Here is a 21,355-nt window from a genome sequence, read left to right as displayed (position 1 = left end):
TCTTCAGTGCAAGCATTAGAATAAGCATAAATTGCATGGGAATGAAGGAAGCTGCCTTCCTAAGTTGTGCCATGAGTCCATTTAGCCCAGTTTTTTGGGGGGGACACCCCCTGTCCTACCTGGAGATGCTGGGGATTGAACAGACAATTTTCTGTATGCTAAGCACGTGCTCTATCGCTTAGCAATTGCTATTGCTAACACCACCCCTGCCCATGAAATACTTTGTATGTACTTAAAATTTCAGAGTATGAAAACCGCAAAGTAATGATGAAAGATTCCTCATTCTGCTTTTAAAAACATTTAAAAATATTTACCGGCAGTGTTGTCCCACCTCATCAAGCCGTTTACTTGACTCTCCAGTTCTTGATCTGTTGATCCTCCGCATCCTCTCTTGGCTGTGGTACTCTGGTGAAACAAACATGTGATTGTTTCTGTGAATGTAACATCGCCCTAGAATACGAGTAAATGATTGCCGGTGTGCTCAGATAGATCAAGACTTTCTGAAAGTGGGGTCGCATTTCTCTAACACTCCTAAAGGAAGGATATGAAATTCCAGAAGGGTTTTCTGCTCAAGCTGAATACTCCCCAGAGTCTCTGAAAAACTTATGCAGGAAAGGAAGACATTTTCAGGTGCTGCTATTCTGTTTTTCTTTTTGACAGTTATAGCTAGACATATCGTTATCCCAAGGGGGGCAAGATCTGGAGTGGGAAGCAGCTGAGGCATAGCTTGAAAAAAAATTTCCCCCCTATCTCTAAGTTTTACTTTGTCAGTGGTTATCTTAAGCTCTGGCGGTTGGCAATGATTTCTTTGGCAGGCTGCTATAATCTTTCTAGGGTGAGAGGGTCAGAGCACATGGCAGACTCCTCAGTGTTCCATTTAAGGCACCAGGGTGCCCCTTTTAAACTGGGCAGTGGCCAAACTTGGCCCTCCAACTGTTTTTGGACTACAACTCCCATCATCCCTAGCTAACAGGACCAGTGGTCAGGGATGACAGGAATTGTAGTCCCAAAACAGCTGGAGGGCCAAGTTTGGCCACCACTGAATTAGGCCCTAGTGTATTATTCTCTGTACCTTTATGACAGTAGCCAGAAGAGGGAGGTCTCTGCTGCCATCATTGCAGGTGGCGAAAAAGTAGTACTGCAGCCACTAGCTCAGCAGCCGACAATGGCACGTGGGACCAGCGATGTTTCACAGCAAACTCAGTAAAAATAGGGTGTCAGTTGTAAACACCAAAGACCCAAACTCGGGTCTACATCCTTACGGCTATTGCTGTAAGGCCCGAACTGAAATACTTTCTTTTGTGGGCCCAGTTTCTGCATCTTTTGAAGGAAAATAATTCCTTTTGTACATTTGTATTCCTTGATTTTTCTAAGAAATGTAACATCCTTGGTGACAGCACAATGAAATACACTGCCTGTCCTGAGGCATCTACCTATTCAAAAGGAACACCAAGAGTTTTACACATGTTTGTCAGCTGAGAGATTTTTGTGTCAGCTGAGAGACGATTGTGGGATTTCTTAATTTCCTCTTGATTATTTTGTAGAAACACTGGTTGGGGTACAGGAACCGGGGGTCATTTTGGAGTAAAAATAATAATTGTAGTGGCAGCAGAATCTTCCGGCCTTTGATTGAGCTACCAGACAGCAAGATGGGAGAAAAGCCCCAGGGCTTGAGAGTCTGTTTTTCGTCATCATCAAGCCTATTCAGCAGGATGTGGATGTTTTGGTTCAGAGTTTGAGGATATGGTGTGCTTCTTGAGTGTTTTCACCTTGATATTAGCATTCTGTAGTCCCAGGGCACATGCCTTCCTTCCTTCCTTCCTTCCTTCTTTTTTTCTTTCTTTCTTTCTTTTCTTTCTTTTAGGATTTTATTCACTCCCCACCCTACTCTTCTCCAAGGCCTTAGCATTGCCCTGCTCCAGTGAAGAGATGACAATGTTATCTCAGCAATACTGGCTGGCTGCAGCAAGCTGTGTGGCATGTGTGAAACTTCTGCTGTCACCAACCTGGCTGTGAAGTGATCCTTTCGGCTCAAAGCTTCCACTGGGATTTTCTGTTGCTGATTCCTGGCAGGTCTTCTGTTTTAGCTAAGATACCCTGCTCCCATGAGTGCTGAAAAGGAAAAGCTAGCTCACAAAGGGCTTGGTATGCCTCTACTGTATATCCCAGTGTTATACAGAAAGAAAGACGTAATAATGGGACATACACCCAAGATATTGTGCATAGGGTTGCAAGTAAAGGTGGGTCTTGCAGCAGATCCTCCTGTTCACTCATGAACAGGGGTCAGCAAACTTTTTCAGAAGGGGGCCAGTCCGCTGTCCCTCAGACCTTGTGGGGGACCGGACTGTATTTTGAAAAATAATAATGAATGAATTCCTATGCCCCACAAATAACCCAGAGATGCATTTTAAATAAAAGCACATATTCTACTCATGTAAAGACACACTTGATTCCCAGACCGTCCACGGGCTGGATTTAGAAGGTGATTGGGCCGGATCCGGCCCCCAGGCCTTAGTCTGCCTATAAAATGTCCCCCTGCTGCTTCCCCATTTCCTTCCCTTGTGCTTTCCCATAGTTCACCAGTGTCACCATCAAGCAGGATGTGGAAGTTTTGGCTCAAGAGTTTAGAGATATGGTGTGTTTCTTTAGTATCTTTCATCTTGAGTATATTTCACCAGGACACTGTTCCATTGCTTGTGCTCACAAGAACCATATTCTTAGCTCTTCCTGTGTCTGCTACCAAATGCATGCACTTGGAAGGAAGAAAGGAAGAACACTGTAGTAATAAACTCCCATTTCAGTATAATATGTATACTATGCACTAAAAGGTTGATTCTGCAATGTCCCATCAATTCCCTAATATTAGGGAACCCTCTCAGAACCCATCAGAATTTGACAAGTTCCTGACTGGCTTAGCAGGCAGCAGCCACTATCTGGATTTAGAGAAGCAAGAGCCAGTTGGACTCTGTAGGCTCCTGCCCAATCTGGTAACAGAAGTTTTCTATTCATAGGTGAATCAGTTCTTGTGCTGTGTGCAACCTACACTCTGGCTCCAATCCTGGGGCCTGGTTCAGATATATGGTTGAAGTCACCAGGGTTAAGGCAGCTGGCCATTGGATTGTGTGCAAGCTCATTCCTCTTTTCCTCTCTTTCGCTTTCTCGTGGGTTCAGAATAATGCATGGCCATTGCAAACCCTGATTTGCAAGGCCCTTCCTGGCATTTTGGACTGTGAAATCACAGTAGATGAGAAGTGGAGTGAGGAGGCGCTTATGTATGACCAAGAAAGGAGAGAGAAATGTTGATCAAGCATTTGCCTGCCGTCACTGCTACAGAGCCAATAGCAGCCAGATGGCATTACTACTTCAGCTACTCTTGCTGGTTCACAGCTGCCAAAGATCTATTGTAACATCATAAAGCTGGATGCATAGAGCTTGTTGAAGACTCTAAGTGAATTGATGACGTTATACTGGTTTTAGGTTTTTGCTTGGCAAAAATAAGATGGATGGGGCACGCAGTCAGAAGATGGTAACAGGTTGGCAGAAGCTCAAAGGCTGCCATATTTGCAGACTCTCAGCTAGCTGCATAGCTTTAGATTTACTTCTGGTAGATTTGTTCATTACTTTCAGAATAAAATACTGAAGTATATAGTATCTGAGTGGGTTTCTACATATGTGAGGTTTGCTGGAATAATATCCACCGAGTCTTCATTTCTATTGGCTAGCTGTGCTTTCCTGTAATTGGTAGCCAGAGATGTGGAGCTGTAAGCATATTCTCTTCCTTCCACTACTTGGGCTTTCCTTTCTGCTGATAAAATGTGACGAGGATTTAATCTAAATGTAGGGGAAAGGCTGGCATGTTGACATCTTCTGACCAGCTTGCTCTTGGGAACCACTTACTTGTGCTCAGTGAGCCAAAGCTGGTGTTCTGTGCCTTCAGAATAAACAGTAAAATGCATCAGGATGAATAGTTGCATATCTTCTACATGGTATGGTGGGGCTGTTCAGTTTCTGCTTGTCATCTGCCCTGCTCTGTATAGAGCAAGAAAGTGACATCTATTGGCACAACCCTTCCATTTTGCAAGGAATGGAACTGCTGTTTTTCTGGCTTGCATAATGTATGCCCTAAGGAAGAGTTCTGGGTAAGTAATTTGACAATAATCTCCTTCAGGTGTTCCTGTTGGGTGTTAGCATGCAAGGGGGACATAAGGGCAAGTGCACTAGCTTCAGTCTCCCAGCCACCATTCTTGTCATCCTCTGTAAGCTGAAAGGCGGATGTCTGAAGTGGGCAGCCTCCTATATTCTGACTTCTTGAGCTATGATATCTCAGCAGCGAGACACTATGGAAAATCATTCTCCTGAAATGCATGGAGTGTTTGCATGAGTACAAGAGTCGCTCCACTTCAGAAGTTCATTCTCCAGCTCATGGAGGTGAGCAATGGTGGGGCAGAGTTAGCCCACTCATCCTCACAACCCCCATCTGCTGCCTTGCTTAACACCTAACAAGGATACCTGAAGATGGCGAATGAAATATAATAATAATAATAATAATAATAATAATAATAATAATAATAATATTCAGATCACCACCCCTCTGTGAGGAATAACGTGAACCATAGGAAGTCTGACATGAAGCTATTTTTATTCTCAGTTTTAGGATGCCTATTGCCTGATGTTATTGTTAACTACTTGGGTGTGGAAGTGTTGGTGAACTCTGTGGATATAAAATCACTGTTGAGTGAATAATGACTCTGGATATTTTAGCTTAATGAAGAGGACCACAATATTTTAAACCAGTCTGATCAGTAGTGCTCAGATTCCAGCTTGAGTGGCTGCCTTGTAGAGGGAGTGCTTGGGATTTATTTCCCAACCTTCCTAGAATCCAGAGCTTGTTTACATTGGAATAAAGTCATTTGTCCTTGAAGACCTCTCTTCCCACATCCAAAATGCTGCTTAGATTCTGGAATAGGGTGGTTTTTTTTTGGGGGGGGGGAGAATTTGACATTCCTTCTTGGAATGTGCAACTAAGTGACTCAGAGGTTTTAGCTGTGTTGATAGTGTGGATTTAATCCCATCGTTATTAAGTTTAGAGATCTGAGCATATCCTCTCAAAACAATAAAAACAACAACACTTATGTGAATATACATCAACAAATCTGCAGCATCTCTAGAGTGCCTCTTGATATCCTCTCCCACAAAAGGCCTAAACATCGAACTGTGTAAAAATGTTATGTAGCTAAATTTGTCTGAAAATGAAGCAGGTGTCTCACTGGGATTTTACAGCATTCCTTAAAAATGTTTCTATCTAAATTCACAGATACTGAAAATCCCTAAAGAGGCAGAGACTTTTCACTTAAAGTGCTCTTAATGCTCCAGGTGACCTAGACAGTGATATCTCTCTCTTTTTGCCTTTATTTTAAGAATAAAACAGCATTTATACAATGGTTATTTAACGGTTCAAAGCATTTCACATCTAACATTTCAGTGAAGTTCAGTGCTTTCATAAGGTAGGCCAGTGTTATTCCCATTTTGCAGATTAAGAAAATAATAGTTTGCTTAAGGTCCCCTGCTGAGTTGGGGCCTAAGGTGGATTTGAACTGGGATCTTTCACACTTCTACCACTATGGTATACTAGAATGGTAGAAGTGGGTTTAATATTATCTTATATTTGTCCAAGAGCCTTGCCAGCCTAGCATTCCTTAGGACTGACCCTCCCTCCTTCCCAAAGTATATCTCTTGAAACAAGTAAAGTGATTCAAAGCAAGAAAAGTAAACCAGCATATGTAGGTTAATCATGATGGTAAATCACAATCATAGCGGAAGCAAAATTCCATCAGTTTGGGGATTGTTATTTTTCTGAATGTTGCTTCTTTAATATGCAAGAGGCTTTTAAAGTCCTTATTTTGTTCATCCTTGCAACAGCCCTGTGAGAGAAGTCACTGTTCTCATTTTAGAGATGAAGGGCAAGACTGATTTCCATCTCAGCAGGAGCTCTTCGTCGAACTTCCCCAAAACATGATGTTTTATGCATAAATGTTTGCAATTCTTTTAATGGCATCTAGGATGTGTGAGCAGTTAAGAGTTTGAGCTGAAAGAAAAATCTTACATTTGCAATGCAATGCAAGTGCATATATGTATTTAATTTTTTTATTATTCATACGTCGTTGCAGAGTTATGGCTGGGGATATTCAAAATGCAAGCAATAATATATAATTGGGGGGGGGGGTTGTGCACGTGGGGCTCGGCTGTTCTTTGGTCCCAAGCACTGTTAGATTGTCTTGCTGCCATTAATTCTGTTCCACAGTTAGTAGACAATGGAGACTCGACACATGATGAATTAATTTGCCCTTTTTCTCAACACTGGTATTTAATTTTACTAGTAGCCAGCCAATAGCCATTCCTTTCCTTGCTATGTCGTAAGTTGGATGCAGATAATAAATGATTTCCCTCCCCCTGGGCTGGGCACTGTACCTCTGTTTTATTTATCAGATACAATCATTTTGGTACCAAATCCCCTTCTTCAGCTAGCTTGACAACTAGTTCAATATAATAATTAAAAGTAACACAAACATCATTTCCCCTTCCATATCCCCATCTCTCCCTAGAGGGAGAGTTGCAAGAAATTTAGTGTTTGTGTATGTCGATCAAAAGCATTTGACTGTGTCGACCACAGTAAACTGTGGCAAGTTCTTAAAGAAATGGGAGTGCCTGATCACCTCATCTGTCTCCTGAGAAATATCTATGTAGGTCAAGAAGCTACAGTTAGAACTGGATAGGGAACAATTGATTGGTTCAAAACTGGGAAAGGAGTACAACAGGGCGGTATATTGTCTCCCTGCTTATTTAACTTATATGCAGAATTCATCATGCGAAACGCTGGACTGGATGAATCCCTAGCTGGAATTAAGATGGCCGGAAGAAATATCAACAACCTCAGATATGCAGATGACACAACCTTGATAGCAGAAAGTGACGAGGAATTAAAGAACTTTTTAATGAGGGTGAAAGAGGAGAGTGCAAAATATGGTCTGAAGCTCAACATCAAAAAAACTAAGATCATGGCCACTGGTCCCATCATCTCCTGGCAAATAGAAGGGGAAGAAATGGAGGCAGTGAGAGATTTTACTTTCTTGGGTTCCATGATCACTGCAGATGGTGACAGCAGTCACGAAATTAAAAGACACCTGCTTCTTGGGAGAAAAGCAACGACAAACCTAGATAGCATCTTAAAAAGCAGAGACATCACCTTGCCAACAAAGGTCCGTATAGTTAAAGCTATGGTTTTCCCAGTAGTGATGTATGGAAGTGAGAGCTGGACCATAAAGAAGGCTGAGTTTGACCAAACTGCGGGAGGCAGTGGAAGACAGGAGTGCCTGGCGTGCTCTGGTCCGTGGGGTCACGAAGAGTCGGACATGACTAAACAACAACATGTCAATCAGAATTGCATTGAATAGTGGGACTCTACTGCTGCTGTGCAAAACTGTAGGACAACTTTAAATGGAATGTTTTAAAGAAAACCCTTCAGCAATAGCGACTGACCTTTTCTGTTGCATGAAAGATCGTATATAGAAGACCATGGCTTACTTAGTGGACAGTCAAATTTAATCTTTTGGAATTCAAAAGCCTTGAACAATTTGTTTGGAAGGTTAAGTCACTTAACCCCAAATTAAATAAAATGCCAAATAGCTGCTGGTAAAAAAGTTTGTTTGGAGAGAAGCAAACCACAAGGGTTGGTTTGCACATAACACTAATCTAAGCCTCATTTGTTTCTCCCAGAAGGCAGCAGGGCGGAGTAGGTGTAATTGAGCAGTGGGCACCAGCATTCTACTCATTCACAGTAAGCCATAGTTTCTTTCTGACTATAGCTTCCTGTTTTGGGCAAACCAGGCTTTTATATACAGTGGTACCTCGCTCGGGTTACAGACGCTTCAGGATACAGACTCCGCTAACCCAGAAATAGTACCTTGGGTTAAGAACTTTGCCTCAGGATGAGAACAGAAATCGTGCAGCAGCGGCGCAGCAGCAGCGGAAGGCCCCATTAGCTAAAGTGGTGCTTCAGGTTAAGAACAGTTTCAGGTTAAGAACGGACCTCCAGAACGAATTAAGTTCTTAACCTGAGGTACCACTGTAGTGCCTTTCAGATTGAAACACCCAAGGTAACTAATAGCAACAATGAAAAAACCAACAAGTTTAAAAAACAGCCATTAACTGAATGAAGGACAGCCCATTCAAAACAATGTCAAGGTGTGTGAGAGAGTAGGCACAGTGATTTCAAATGTCTGACAGGCCAGTACAGTCATGAAGTGGTATTGGAAACCCATCAAAGAGGGTCTGGTGGATCTCCCATGACAGTTTCACAGTTTAGGCCAGAGCTTTCCAAACTTTTCATGTTGGCAACACACTTTTTAGACATGCATTATTTCACAACACAGTACTTCAGTTTTACTAGCAAACGGGAAGTTAAACTAACCACTTTCTAGCCCTGGAAATTAGCATGGGGAGCATTCATGCGATATACCTACACACTGCAGCCAACACACTAATGTAACAAGGAAGGCCTCCCCACACATCAGGTCATGTGCATATTGGGAGGCGCAGTTTGTATAAAAAAGAAATAAATTGTAAAAGCATTTGTATTGGTTCCAGAGTCTGCTCAGATGATGCCCTTGCATGGGGTGGGGTGGGGGAGAAGCAGATTTTTCTGATGTATGCTTTTCAGAGAGCTGGGGTTGCCTGAGGAACCAGGTTAAAGTATACATGATGGTACATGGTGGGTTTATTGTTATTTAATGTGTGAATAGCTCCATGTGTTGTATGGTGACCTAGACACCATCTTTGGTGTTTTTCAAAGCTTCCTGGCCCCTCAATGTTTTTTGAATGAGGGGTTGTTTTTTGGAGGGGGGAAGCCTGCCTGATTATTTTTTTGGTCTGAGTTTCATTTGTTTGGCCTGTCTTTTTGGTGGGTGGGAATTCTGAGCCTTATTGGGGTTTCCCCCTGTGAAATTGTTGTTTTTGGATGCCCATGGCATTTCCTTTGATTTCCTGGTCAAAAAAAGTTGGGAAGCCCTGGTCTATATAGACTCTCACTGTTTGCAGCCAAAGGAAATCTTTCCTGTTCTTGGTTATCTCTCCCTGTTCAGATTTCAGATTCATTTGGAAGTTCTGCCCCAGAAACCAGAAGAATATTCAGAAAACATTAAGAGCTCAAATATGAAGTATTCAGTTCTATATATTTCTTTTCTTTGAGCTCTGATTATTCCTAAATGCCTTGCTTTACCTGCTTTCTAGCTAGTGTTCAGCTTTTTTTTTTTAAAGGGGCACATATAGAATAAAGGTCAGAATAGAACACCGATTCAGCTTGTTGTTTCTTGTTTTGTTTTTATTAAAGAAATTTCCTGGAATGTCTTCCGCTGAAGATGGGAATTTCCATCAAACACTGGCTACCCTTCCATTGCAAAACATACCCTGTAGGAAACTGAAGGATGATTCCAACATCATTTTTTTCTTTGTGGAAAAATAAATGTGAAAACCGTCACATCGGAATGCAGAATCCACATGGGTTTTGCAGATAGAGTCCGTAAACATGAGAACTCTTGTTTGCTCTTGCTCGTAGATCTTTCTCCCATATGGATTTTGCATTTCAGCATAAACGTTGTTTAAATGTGTATTTGCCAGTGAAAGAAAAATGTTACAGCAAAATCTGCCCTTGGGGAGATCAGTCCAGCTGTGTTGCATTACAAAATGGCGGTGGAGGATCATAACTGATTGCAACCTATCATGTGGCTGGTTTTGCACCTGTAGAACAGTATGGCTACTTTTTCTCTGGGTCACTTGCTTGAAAGAAACAAGAGATGTTTTACAACGTCCTTGTTAATCGTCTTTCCCCCCATGAAAGTTACTATCCTGGCCCTTGAGGGAACTTCAGGCAAGGAATATATTCTGCAAACAAGGAATATATTCCATCCAAGGCTACAAGGTAAGGTTTTGACTTTGTTTTATAAATGAGGGAAACAGAGGCATGAAGCTGTGGATACTTCAACCTTCCTATGGAACATATAATAGGGTATTTTCACTCTGTCCTGTAGCCAGTGAAGCATAGAGGGGAGGGTTAAATGTCTCTGTGACTTGGGCTGTAGTGGCACTTAAAAAAAACAAAAAACAGAGGAAGCTGATACTCTTGGGAATGTAATGTAATTTAATTTTGGCTCTGCTTTCCCAGAACTATCAATGATCATTAGATGATCAAGTAATCTTCCACTGTTCCTCACAGTAGGTTTTCGGCTCTGATAAGAATGTGGAAGGCTGGATGTCTCTGTCAGTTACACAGCATTGCGGTGATGTGGACTATATTGAGCAGCACATAGCACTTGAAAGCACTAATTCTTAACTGTTGATGTGTTGCTGTGAACTGTTTCCTTCTCCCCCGAGCTACCTCCAAGCATTTCTCCATGGCGACTTAGCCTTTTATAGGATAGGTCTATCTCCCAGCATACTGGATTTCCCAACTCATAACTCTAAAATGCTTTATTTCAGAGTAGAAAGGACGCGCTATATGTGGCCTATTATATCCATATCAGCTTGCTTATCCTTTTCAAACAGCCATTGTCTTTTAATAGGGCTCTGCCTGGCAGGGGGAGTCCTTAATTCCTGCTACATAAGAATGGCCAGCTTGAGTTACAGCAAGCTGTACTACGCTACTCTGATCAAAAGGCCTCTGTTGTTTTTAAAAGTCTCTCCCTCTTTCTTTCTTTCTTTCTTTCTTTCTTTCTTTCTTTCTTTCTTTCCCTCTTTTGTTTTTAAACATAGTGGCCCAATAATTCAACACAGCAAAATCGTGCAAGCTCTGATTTGAGAGATTAGGGTATTAAAGAACTGACCTACTTCGCTGTTGTACCTCCTGACCTGAAATAGGGGCAGCAAGAAAAAAGGAACTAAGAGGATTGTAATGGGCAACACTGTTGTCTGTATCATTTAATTCTGAAAAAGGTCCTGTCCATCCAGAAGCCAAAACTTTGTGAAAGAATAGTATATCTCAAACTGGTGTGTGTTGGATGCCAGCATGAGTGCCTTTGCATGTTTTCTTGCCAATAGGCTTATAAACATACAAGGAGAAGAGTTTCAAATGGGTAGTGTGACTGTTATCACAAAAAGGAAAGAGCAAAGTCAAGTACTGTATCCTTGTTGCAGGAATCCATAAACATGACTGGCGTCCACCAGTGACAAGGATGTATTTTGCTAACTTAGCAAATGCATTTGTGGGGAGTGTAAAGTGAGAGATGGGCAGGGGGCTGTCTCTGATCCCATGCTGTGCTTCAGAGGTGCTCAGAATCAATGACTTTGGAGTGTCCCCAAAGCTCAGTATGACTGCAGGAGCAGCCCTTTTCCCAGGCTTGGGGAACGGGTGGGAAGACTCCTCTCAGCAGTCACTCTGATCTTTGAGGACACTCCACAGCCACTCCTTCTGAGTACCTCCAAACAGGGGCAGCCCAAGGTGTTTCAGCACCTGAGGCCAAATGCTCCACTGCCACCTCCGCCATTGGGCGGGGGGCAAATTCCATAAGGGCTTGTGGAGTCTCTCCTGCTGGGCGGGGGCGGGCGGAAGGGATATCCTTTCCAGATGCCCCCTTCTTGCCTGGTGGCAGGGCTTTGCCACACCACATCACGCAGCGATGGGGGAGAGGTACCCCCTTACTGCCCGGCAGCTGGGCTTTGTACTGGCAGCAAAGCAGGGTGACGGAATGCCTCCCTTCTCAGCAACTCTGCAGGAGGGGAGGCGTTCTGCAGAGCTTTGCTTCCGGTCCCTCTCTGCTCTTACAAGGAGAGGCGAGTGGTGGCAAAGCTGGGGGATGGAATGGGGGTGCTGTTTTCCTTTGGGGGGGTGCCGCTTGAGTTGGCCGCCGCATCGGGAGAGTAGACCCCACTCCTTCCCCGAGATGTGGGAGAGGAGGGTTGGTGGCAACTATGTATTTTGATGGGTTATTAAGGCCACCCAAAACTTATTGATCCTGTGAGCTGTTTCCTTGGGCTTGAGGCTGATCATTTAGACATGTGGGGAAGACCTGGTATAACAGTGATGGGGCTGAGTAGAGGATGAAGCAGCACCCTTGTTTTCTTGTTGATCCTTAACTGATGGTCGAAAAGTACAACCTGCTCCTAAGTCAATGGAAAACAGCATATGTAGAGAAGTAATTTATTTATTTTTACATTATCAATTGCTATGCGAAGCTTTGAGTAAGGCCCAGTGATATACATACGGTTAGGAGGTGTCTGAGAGCACTGCGTGACTGAGAACTTGTTAATGGACGCCACAAGATACTGATTTCACAGGAAAAAATGGGTGATGGGACACCCCTTTCAAACAACAAGTGAAAGCAGCGGGCGAACACCCCAGAAGAAATAAAATGCAAACAAACCAAGCAGACAGGAAACCCCTCAAACCAAAGCAAAAATAGTCATGAAACCTACCCACCCCACAAAAATGGAATTTAAAGAAGCTTTGGTGGACAGCCAGGGGAATGTCTGGGTTTGCTATGGTGTCTGTGGCTGCCGCGTTAGGGATGCTAGCTTTATTCCTATTGAGAGAAGTGTGTAAATTCTGGTTTGACTTTTGTGGAGCTAAGTGAAGGCAAGGTCTCAAAGGACAGACATTTTTGCTGATGCCTGCAGTGCTGTTAAGGCCTTTTGCAATTTCTGAAGTTAGTCTCCTCTCCCCGTCTCCTCTTCTCACCTCAGTCCCCTGCTTCTGTGATGTGAAAGGCAACTGTTGCTATTGAAGAAATCCCTCCCCAAGCACACCCACCCGCTGAAGCACTCACTGTGTGTGATAGAATGTGGAGGCTATTTCTGTGCCAGCCAATAAGTAATATATGATTAAGTAACCTTCAGCGTAATGAAATGTCCTGCAAATCAGGAGCCATTTGCCATTCCCTGTTGCTCCTTTGGTAAGGGGGGGGGCACCCCATAATTAATTTGGTGCTTTGCTGTGGCAGCCAGAGGTGCCACCTGCTGGGGGAAGGCCTCTAGGGGTACATTCTGAATACCTGTCCTTTCCAGAAAAACCAGCTTCTTTCTGCCATGCATGTTTCTGCTCTGCTTAGATTTCCAGCTGACATGGGGCAAGTAGTGGTGTTGGTTGGCCTCTCTATTCGGATGTTTCCATAGCATCCCAGAACTTTTACAACCTATCAAAGAGTCCAAAGTCTGCCCCCCGCCCCCTGTGCCTTGTTCAAATGAAAGTTTCAAAACCCTGGCAGGCTGCCTCAATGTAATTACCCAGAAGACAATGCTCTATTGAGAAGCAGCACCTGAGTACTAGCATTCCCAACACATCCTTCTCAGAGAGCTTTGGGGCTTTGCTACTTCCTTGTCCTCTGCTCTGTCTTCTTCATGTGTACATACATGCCCATCCCGCAAGCATAGAGCAAGTATGCTGCAAGGCACGTCTTTCCCAGTCCTGGCATCCTAGGAAGATTCCTGTCTGGTTTGGCTTCGGTGGGGCATGTAAAGGCAAGGTCTCTAAGTACAGGCGTTTTTTGTTTCAAATGGACATTTCTGTGATGTGAAAGGCAACTATTGCTATTGAAGGGATTGCCCATCAACCCAGCAAAACCTCTGAGTGAAATGCATGTGCTTGAAGTCTATTAGAGTACTAATGAGGGCTTTAGTTTTAATTGCCGCTGCAAGTAGACAAGTCAGGAATTGTGTCCATGGTAACCTTCAGCTTAGTGTGCTAATTATCCTGTCTCCCCTGAGTGATTTTGAGGAGCACCAAGCAGCATGGGGCAAGGAAGATCTGACAACTAAGCAGTGCTTGTCATTCTTTTTAAGGGTCACACCTGTAGGCACAGTACCTATAGACTAAAGGAAGAAATTTGTTCTATTTAAAGGCAATTCTTCCCTAACCTTCCCCACCCAATACTAACATTGAGTTTTGAACTGAAATACACAACCAGTTTTTAGGTTTTAGCATTGCTTCAAATGTAAAACAATTCTGATGGGGAATTTTTTTTTATTAAAAGTTTTCAACATAAAATATGATAAAAGCCAAGCTAATACAGTGGTGCCTCGGTTTAAGAACAGCCCTTTTTATGAACTATTCGGTTTACAAACTCCGCAAAACCGGAAGTAGTGTCTTGGTTTGCAAACTTTACCTTTGTCTACAAACGGAATCCAAAAGGTGGAAGGGCACCGGCGGCGGGAGGCCTCATTAGGGAAAGCGCACCTTGGTTTAAGAATGGTTTTGGTCTAAGAATGGAGTTCCGGAACGGATTAAGTTCGTAAACCAAGGTACCACTGTATAAAGAAAGAGGATCAAGAATAACAAGAATAAGAAAAGAAAAAAATAGAGAAGTGAAGGGACAAGAAACGCAGAATAAATAAGCACAATTTTTCACTTTTCCACACACAGAAAAGTGAACCCTCCCAGTTCTCACCTGGGAGTTTCTCCTTCTTCTCCCAGCCTTCCACCCTGCCTCTCACACAGAGCCCTTCATCTTCCATCTATTATCACCTTCCTGTGTGTATCTTCATTAATCCAAAATAGGGGACTTCAAAAATCAGCAGCAGTAAAACCTGAGTTAGAAATCATAAAGAAATAAGATATGAAAAATCTAAACTAAAGAAAGAGAAGAAAAAATAAAAAAGAAAAGATAAGGAGGAGGAGCTTCCAATTCTCTGTCTGCCAATTATAATAATTATTATTATTCAAAATATTCAAAGCATACCCTGCAGGAAACATCTAGCTATGTTATATAGCTGCTTCTCAATCTGCTAGGTGTTGCTTTCGCAATCTTTTATCCCAGGCATCTCCGATTCACCTTCTTCCACTCAAAAAGTCCAAAAGTAGCTCTTGAATTATTATTATTATTATTATTATTATTATTATTATTATTATTATTAAATGTCCAAAATGGTCCTTTTCCAGTCCAATGTGATGAATTTCTCTCCCGAGTATTCCAGCAGATCTTAAAGGGAATTTCTATGTTTCTGTGTTGAAAATAACGTATAACTTGCATGTTGATCTTTTTATTCATACATAGAATGCTTTTTCTGTGGGGATTTTATGCTTTCCATGTGAAAAAAATGGGCTGAGGTTCACCTAGCAGGATCTGGGAGTTCTGCTGGCATGATCTTTGCTCCCAAGAAACTCATCTGATAAATCTGAGGATAATTTGAAAGTGGTGGCCAAACAAAAGAAAGACATGACATGGCCAGCAGCCTACTTTGGAGGGTGGTTCACAAAACATGCTAGAATCATCTTTAGACTACAACTTCTTCACCAAGTCCTCACTTATTGGTCACTAGTTCTAAAATGGTGTACTAGAATACTTCAGGCCTTTAACTAGCCCATGGAAAACCAAGACTTGGCATGGCTCTTGTGCCTTCTCCCCTGTAATTCTCTTTCAGCCATGTTCCATCCATTTGGACTCCCGAGACATCCTAATACTGCACAGTAAACAACAACCAGTAGTATAGGCAGTTGGCCTAGGAAAACTGTTTTACCCCTGATCTGTCCAGAACATGGTATTTAGCTGCTTGCCACAAAGGCAAGATGACCTCTAAACATTCTTTTTGGGGTTTTGGTGTCCAAAATAAAAATAAACTGAATGAGGAGTACCAGTCTTTGGCCTTTCACACCACACATTGGCTTGGCATGGCCACAATGCCAAACTATGCTTTATCATCATAAGCCAAAGATTCAGGCGCATGAATTCCTCCCTCCCTTCTCCCTCCAATACAGCTGTCCGAAAATCGGAACACATTCACTTCCATTTTCAGTTAACCTCACTGAACTGTTACATCTGAATCTGAAACGGTGGATAATCTTAATTATGGTTTAGGTAAACAAGCAAACTTCATGAATTATTGTTTAATTTCCTCCAAAAACATATTTGAGATTAACCACAGTTTGTCTTGGTTTGGGAATAACCGTATACAGCAGCAATGATGTAAGTCAAGGTTTGTTCTTTGCTTACTGACCATGCTTAGTTTTAGCAAAACAAATCAAGTCTTTGTTTCAGATGTACTTCTAAGCCTTGGAATCATGTTTTGTGGCTCCTCCTTGTACTAGCGGAAGAGTGAATCTCTGCATTCTCTGTTAACCATTAACTATGGTCCACCATGAAATGCAAACTGGGTCATTGTCTATGCACTACATGCACAGTTAAAGGCAGGGTGGTGGATGAACAGTCATTTTTATTTTATTTTAATAATATGCATTATGACAGCTCCTTTAACAGATGCTTTGGAGCTCTGCAACACCTAGATTATAATAAATTAAAATAGTAATCTTGAGATCATCAGATGTCAAAGTAACATTATAGCTATATATTTTTAAATACAGAGCTATAGCACTCTGTGATTAAACAATTTTCATGCTTCTGGAACCTGATCCAAAGTTAGCAAAATAATTTTGAGCATTTGTTGGCTTTCCTGGGCTTTGAATCAGGCCTTTGGGGCATTGTAGTATGATTTTGGTTGTCTCTTTATCTTGTCATCTTCCACCATGTAACAACTCATGTCTTCCTCTGATTTGTGGAGCACCAACAGTACCTGATAATTATAAAAGAATTCATAATCGTCCAGCAGCAGTTGCCTAAAAATAACAAGTTGTTGAAAGGGTGGGGGAATCAAAATCTAGTTGTATCTTGAAGAAAACTTGCTGTTGCTTTAGTGCATTATTGGACCACTGGGCAACATTTTTAATGCATTAGAAATAGTGCTAACCTAGTGTCTGTATGCATTGGTAGCTAAGTCTGTTCATTATATCCAAAGAAAAATGTTTAGCTTAGACTTTTTTTGTAATTTTTTTTTGGAAATTAAGTCACGTTTCAGAGAATGCTTGATAAGCTTATTGGAAGTTACCTGGAGAGAGCCTGGCTTGTAACTAAGCATAAATGTATTAGGCATTTTTGAATGGTTACTGTACTATGAAATGCTAAAGGACTAAAACAATATCCAGTTAGCCAATAGATTTTGGTTACTGTGAAGCAGCTACCTATGGAGACGATCTGCCCCCGCCAAGAATATGAATCTTTTCACTAATTCTCTCTCAGGAGAGTCACTAAGCTGCTGTCCTAGGGGGAATGCTTTCATGATCTCTCTGGAGGATTTGAAACATTTGCCAAGCTTAAAAGAAGAACAGGGACACGCACAGATGAATCCACTTTTAGTGAAGGGACCTTTTATTGTTCCTCTGTTTTTCATTTTATTTGTATCAATGTTTCTATTTAATTTGCACATTGAGCTTTAATAGCATCTTAGAAGGGCACTTTCAGACGTACATGAAACTTGATATTGCTGACTTCTAAGATCCTTCTGAAAAGAAACAAAGAAGATACCAAAAAAGCTTATTAACTGACATTGCCCTGCAGTGTTCACAACTCCTATATATGGAAGTTTTGTAATAGAGCAAGAGACCTTGGAAGTAAAACTGTCAGGTTACCAGATGGCCCTTATTTCAAAGAGTTCTCCTAACTCACAAACATCACAGCTTTGCAGAACATAACAGATGTGCCTCATTTTGGACATTACAGTGCCATACACAGATAACCTTACTTCAAAGTATCCTTTATTTTGGAAATTTTGAGCTGACGTCTGTCACAAATTCAAGGACCCAAAGTCCTGCTCTCAGCCAGATCTACTTCAAGGGACACTTTTGTTTAGTTAATGCTTCTTACAAACCCATTCACAATCTTTCACACACACATAGTCTTTCACACTGACACCATGCTCACGGCTGCTCACCACCACCTTAACCCAAGCTTCTGATAATATTTATTTTTTATTTTTTAAATAATTTTTATTGGTTTTAACAGACGAATTATAAAATGTACCACACAGTTTTACACTTATACAAACTTATTGGACTTCCATCAGCACCTCTGATGATCCTCCATCTTAATCACTTCTTATGCATTTCTTAACCTTATACTACCTTTACGTCTCTTAACATATCATCCCCCCTTCTCCATTTTTGCAATATTTCCAAATACTCCTCACAAAACTTCTTGCAAACCAACAAACGTTGTTTGATCGTCACAAATACTTTTCAGATAGTCCGCAAATTTACTCCAGTCTTCAGTAAACTTCTGGTCCCGCCGGTTTCGAATCCCTCCTGTTAGTTTATCTAGTTCTGCATAGTCCATTAACTTCATCCTCCATTCTTCAATTGTCGGTAATTCTTCTTGCTTCCATTTTTGGGCCATTAGTATTCTTGCTGCTGTTATTGCATATAAAAAGAACTTACATTCCTTTCTATTTATATCACTCCCAACAATGGCCAGTAAAAATGCTTCTGGTTTCTTTGTAAATGTATATTTCAACTTTTTTTCATCTCATTATATATCATCTCCCAGAAGCATTTCACCTTTTTACATTCCCACCAAATGTGATAAAAAGTTTCCTCTTTTTCTTTACATTTCCAACATTTATTACTAGCTTTATACATTTTCGCTAACGTAACTGGTGCAATATACCATCTATACATCATTTTCATCACATTTTCTTTTAGGGCATTGCAAGCAGTAAATTTTAAACCTTCTTTCCATAATTTTACCCATTCACTCAGCTGTATATTATACCCAAAATCTTTGGCCCAATGAATCATAACTGACTAAAACAGATAATATTTTAAGGGAGGGAAGAATATTTATGAGAGGGAAAGAACAGAACATACCATCAGGCATATAAGAAAATGCAGTAATACTAAAAACCCTTGCTAACTTAGCTAAAACCTTGCTAGAGGTGTAGAATGTAATTCACAGCATGATAATTGACATGAGTTCCAAAGAAGCATATTTATTTGTTCTCATTTAGGCAGTCCTTTGTTCTCTGTCAGAGAGGAAGCAAGTTTTCCTGTTTCACAACAGTGCTGTACCGGAATTGATGCTAGGGGTAGCATCCACGTTACTATGCTCTCAAAGCAAACCCCACAGCCCTTTGTATAAATGAGCTTGTGATCTCACTAATCACATGCTAATCAATCAATCAAAAGCATTTGGTTACATTTTAAACTAGAGAAGAGGGTTAAATTTAATACGTAGATTTTTCTCTCAGCTCGGAGTCAAGAGAAGAATAGGTGAAATACAGTGGTACCTCGGGTTACAAACACCTTGAGTTACAAACACTTTGGGTTACAGACTCCGCTAACCCGGAAGTAGTACCTCGGGTTAAGAACTTTACCTCAGGATGAGAACAGAAATTGCGAGGCAGTGGTGCGGCAGCAGTGGGAGGCCCCATTTGCTAAAGTGTTACCTCAGGTTAAGAACGGTTTCAAGTTAAGAACGGACCTCCGGAACGAATTAAATTCATAACCAGAGGTACCACTGTACTCAAGACTTCTGTAGTGGCCTGTCTGCCAAGAAGCACCACGCTGAATGTGTCAGCTAAGAAAGTATTTTTATACGCATTCCAAACCAATGGTTGCTTGACATTAAAGTTTGACTTTTTCCTCTTGCAGGTCTGACATTATGAAAATGTCTTTGGTTACAGAGAATAGCGTCAATTTGGTCAAGAGGAATTCCAGAAACCCATCCATTTTCTCCCCACCCATCCATTGAAGTCTTACACAGAGCTGCTAATGAAAAGCATTAGCCCTCTCTTTTTAGTCTTGCTACAGTTATGCAGGGATTCCATGACAAAAGTTACAAAAAATAATAATTTTTTTTAAAGTGTATATTACTTCTTGGAACATGATGCTGCAAGTACAGCTCAAAATGAATTAAACCAGTGATAGATAATTCTGCTGGTGCCGTACTCATGTCTAGCAGGTTCAGGGCAGGCCATATATTTTATTAGGGGCTGATCTTTTGCTTATGTAGTGATATAATTCATTTCAGGAACATGGCTAAACAACCTGTATGTTGTTTGCGGAAAAGCCAGTTGTTATAATAATAATAATAATAAATTTTATTTATATCCTGCCCTCCCCAGCCGAAGCCGGGCTCAGGGCGGCTAACACTATCACCCTGCTTCAAACTATAAAATCTGAAACTGACATAAGTTGGGTTTGTTTGTTCCAGGGGTTTGGGGGGGCAGTTGGGGGGGTACCTTCACTCTTAATGTAAATGCACTGCCTTAACTTTTGCCTTTAGAATACTGAATATAGCATTCATATTGTGTTTTTTTCAGTACTCAAAGCACTTCTCATTTATTATCTCATATAAACTTGACAAGGGATGATACCTAGCTAAGACATACCCAGAATAGACCCATGGATTTCAGTGGATCTTCGCTAACTAAAATTGGAAATGGTTTTTTCTGCAAATCTCAGATTTACAACTATAGAACCAAAGACTGGAAGGGATCCCAAAAGAACATCTAGCCCAACCTTAGTCCTTATAGCAATAACGTGGGTTGGAAGTCACAATTTGTATTACACAGGAATGATCCAAAGGTATACTGATCTTTGTCTAAAAAGAGGTAAACATGCTCTTGCAAGTCATTGGTATCAGTCAGGTTTCTGTTGGCAAAAGTAAATATTTATTGGATGCTTTTGTTCTTCCTGGACATACCTAGCAAATGAATCTTTAGGAAAAAATATCTGAGGTTGTTTTCAGATTACCTTCTTATTGAGCATTTTTCCTTACTACTATGCACCAGGTTAGATGAAATGGGCTGTTTTTTGAACATTCATTCTGGGTACACAATGTGGCATGGAGCAATTGTTATCCCACACTTTCCAGTGCTTTCCCCATCACTTTCCTTATTGCAAAGGGTCCAATTTTGAGGGGGAGAAGTTTGTTGTGAAAGGACACCAAATCAGCTTTGAATGCAGAATTATAATTTGCCTGTATGTTATTAGTTCACACCTGAAAATGTTATTAGTTCACACCTGTATGTTATTAGTTCACACCTGAAAATCCTTCAGCTCTCTATATTGGACAAACAGGCCAAACCTTACGCCAAAGAATAAACGGACATAAATCTGACATCAAGAATCACAAAACAGAGAAACCAGTAGGAGAACACTTCAATCTCCCAGGACATTCTATACAAGATCTCAAAGTAGCTGTTTTACTACAAAGGAATTTCAGAAACAGACTGGAAAGAGAAGCTGCTGAATTACAACTCATTACCAAACTTAAAACAATGGAAAAACCTGGGCTGAACAAAGACATTGGATTCTTATCTCACTATACATGACTAAACCATTTCTCACCTCCTCACCCCTTGCCTTCTCCTGTAAGACCTATTACAGTCCTTAAGAGTCGTCAACAGGCTCTCCCAGCTATCTGCCTATCTCCCATTCCCACCACCCTTCTGAGTAACACCCCTCCCCACCTTCTCACTATATAGAAGGATCTGGCAACTTCTGTTTCAGTGTATCTGAAGAAGTGTGCATGCACACGAAAGCTCA

The 21,355-nt window shown here is 41.4% G+C and overlaps 1 protein-coding gene across 4 annotated transcripts in view; it reads left to right on the top strand.

The window, feature by feature from the left end:
- CSTPP1 (centriolar satellite-associated tubulin polyglutamylase complex regulator 1) overlaps positions 1 to 21,355 on the top strand; it is a 139,469-nt gene that overhangs the window by 42,315 nt on the left and 75,799 nt on the right. The gene's annotated exons all lie outside the window — the stretch shown is intronic.

The sequence above is a fragment of the Podarcis liolepis genome (genome assembly GCF_965112155.1).
Source record: "Podarcis liolepis genome assembly, chromosome: 1".
NCBI classification, from domain to species: domain Eukaryota; kingdom Metazoa; phylum Chordata; class Lepidosauria; order Squamata; family Lacertidae; genus Podarcis; species Podarcis liolepis.
The sequence above is the reverse complement of the archived record's forward strand: the minus strand, read 5'-3'. Positions and strand labels throughout refer to the sequence as shown.